Raw genomic sequence first — 3,415 nt, 5'->3', positions numbered from 1 at the left:
ATGTTATTATATCCACTTGTTATAACCCATCCATCATGAAACAGTCAACAGAGAGGTAACTCCCCCTCAAAGAGCACATGCTTCTCACCAATACATGCTGCTACTCTACGCCAGGATAAATGTTGAGTCCGCTCCACTGAATCTAGTAAAACTCTCCTACGTTTACAGAGTTGAAGTAAGAGGGAAACTTTGCTCATGATACAGCTGCCAAAATAAATGGGACTTTTATAGAAATGAACAGTCTTACCACCTTGAAAAGAGCAGATAGCAGTGATCATGAAGTTAGAAGAACCACACTTTCCTCCACAGAGATATTGCACATGATGGAAGAGACACACAGAGCTTCTCAGTAAAGCAGACCTGATGCTACAGAAGGACATAAAACCCCGAAGTCAGCATTAGCAAATCGTCATGATATGACTAGAGTAGCAAAGAAACAAGAAAATGTGACAAGAAAATGATTCCGTGAACAAAAGCAAAGGCATTCCATTAACATCACTGGAAATACTTGTGAGAAAAAGGGAAGAAAATCTGGGCTCCTTTCAGACAAAGAGATGGAGAAAAATAAATGCTTAAGACTTTTCCATTTCATCAAACAACCCAGAAGCCCTCTGAACATCTGAGACACCATTAATGCTACTTCAGACACCTGCTTTATCCAGTACCCATGCCTGCAGCTGTGGAGCGCAACAAGGATAAACCTGCCCCCTCGTTAACATTTATCAGCATGACCAAATCAGATCCACAAGTGATTTCAATGACCTAGTCCTTCAAAAACCACATTTCACTGCAGGTGTGATAAAAACCCAAGCTGTCTCTTCCGTTTGCTGGATGGACTCTTTGTGACTCAGTTAAAAGGAAACCTTCTTCACTTTACAGTAGGTCTCGAAGAGAATAACCACTAAGTACAAAATTCAACCTTATTTTTAAAGCAAATAAAGAACAAATAAGGCCAAGAACTCTTCATGATTTCTGAGCAGAAATGAAACAGCTGCATCTCTTCCTTTTGCCTAATGCAAGATGATTAATGAACAGATATAAAGCATTATGTATTTCATGTCAAATTTTTGGGTTTATAAAGTTGAGATAGGCAAAGAATGAAATAACATAATGGAAACTCAATAAAACTATAACAGTTTAACGATAATTGTGCTTTTTGGTATCTCAAACTCCTCAACCTTCATAAAGCCTCATTATTTCAAAATAAACCTTTCAAAAAGCTCAGTAGAATGACAAAATGCTCAAATTCAAACACACACTTTGGAAGCATACTTTTCATATAGATATTTTTCTCATTGTTAGATACTTTTTTTTCATATCAACTCCAACTTGTAATTCCATCTGCTATACAATTTAATGAACACATCTGTATTTCATTCCATATAGACAAAATACTACACCATAAAAATAGAAATAGCTGGGAACAGGCAACAAAAATAATAAAAACAAACCGAAAACCAAGCCAGATTTGTACAGACACCAGATCAGGATGAGGAAAAAAATGCTGTTTGTACTGAAAAATTGTGCCAATTTTAGAGCAAAGGCTACGTAGAAGGGGTCTCGTGAAACCGAGGCTAAATATATGTTTTGCAGTCCTGTCTTGTGCTTTAGGTAAAACCCATTAACATTTTCTCCACTGAGATTTATTCATGTTTGGGTTTCATTTCCTGCATCTTTCTTTTTTCCTCTTTTTTTTTTTTTTTTTTTTTTTCTGGTGGAATAGCTGGATTTAAGTTCAGTAGTATTTTTTCTCCTTGCTTTAAAAAAAATATGTCATACTTCGTTTGTGTCCAATTCTTTCTGGTCACTAAATTTTTGTTTGCTTTGACAAAGCAATAGGGGAAAATATTACTTTCCCTGCAGTCTGGTGGAAAGGAAATGGAGAGGATTCCCCTCATTCTGCTCCCAGTAAAGTCAATGCTTCGGATCCATGGAACTGTTTTCTGATCGAGCAAAGAGTCTCAGTATTTGGGGCTCAATGCTTTTTTTAAATTCCAGCCTCTGGGAGCAGGGTGGGGGTCAAGGACAGATTGTGCTGGGCAGATGTGGGCTTTGTCCCCTCACATTTTAGGTGGCAGGATCAAGCTGTGAGGCTCTCGGAAAGGCTTTACTGGGAATAAACAGATGAGAGGTCCTGTCCACCTCAACAGTCCTCCCTGATGCTCCTCCCCACGCTGTAGGACTCATCCAGCATTTCGGTCATTGTGGTATTGCTGGGTAGTCACTGGATCCAAGGACATTTTCCACCACAGGGACATCAAAGAAGTAGGCAAAGTCCTGCTCACTGTACCAGGAGCTCCCACCTTCCTTACCCCTTCCATTGGCAGAGCATAAGGTACTGTGTGGCTCAGAATAATGCATATGACCAAAAAATTAGAGTTTTCACTTGCCTGGATGATATTCATGCCCTGACGATGGGAGTCGTTGAGCTTGGTCTTAGCCCATAAAGTTGAAGTAGTTAATGTGAGCTCATCTTCTCAGCTCCATCCACAGAGATGGGGAGAGAGAGAGACGGCCTCCCGAAGGAGATGCATCCCACACGCCTTAGCCAAGTCTCTTAGCGTGGGCTGAATTGTCCCAGGGAACTTTTTTTCTCTCTCCATTCCCACAGAAAGGAGCTGGATTAGTGACTCTGGGTCAGTGGCTGACATTAGACACACAACTTCTCAACAGCTATAGTTAATTTTGATGAGTGTGGTCCCCACGCTCAGGGAGACAACACATTTCAATTATTTCAAAGAATTAATTCACCCAAATAGAAACAGTTGAACATATTTTTCTTTAATCAGTCCTAATAGCCCCTCTTTGTTTCCTCCCTCTCTGCCTCCTGCCAAATTCAACGCTAAGATCAGACAAACCAAAATTGAGAGATCAGGACTGCAAATCATTTTCTTTCAATTTCGCTGTTTGATTCCAGTTACAAACAGGCTGTATTTGTGGGGGGGAAGAAAAAGTAAACCAATTCATGTTTGACAATTCTGGTGTCTATCTCACATCTCAAAAATACCACTTAAATGGAAAAGTAAAAGAAATAATAGCTATCCACTCATGAACACAATATCGATTCTAGTGTACAGGAAAATAGGATCCAGACAGGATTTTACAACTAAGAAGGGAACATTACAATAAAGATTATGACATTTTATGAATATTCGTGTTATAGCTTTGAGCTTTATTGCAAAGCAAAAAATATATATTTGTATATATATATATATTTTTATCTACATATCACCTCTGACATTGTATACAACACTAAATCACAAGAAATCAAAGAAATCATAGTGAGGTAGATACAAAACAAAGGGATGTTGAAGAATCCAGCTGCTAAATTTGGCTTAACGCAACTGTCATTAACATATGTATATCCAACACAGCAGTGAGCTTTGATTCACAGCTTAATCAATGGATCCTACTA

The sequence above is a fragment of the Numenius arquata genome, chromosome 9, assembly GCF_964106895.1.
Source record: "Numenius arquata chromosome 9, bNumArq3.hap1.1, whole genome shotgun sequence".
In the NCBI taxonomy this organism is placed as follows: domain Eukaryota; kingdom Metazoa; phylum Chordata; class Aves; order Charadriiformes; family Scolopacidae; genus Numenius; species Numenius arquata.
The sequence above is the reverse complement of the archived record's forward strand: the minus strand, read 5'-3'. Positions refer to the sequence as shown.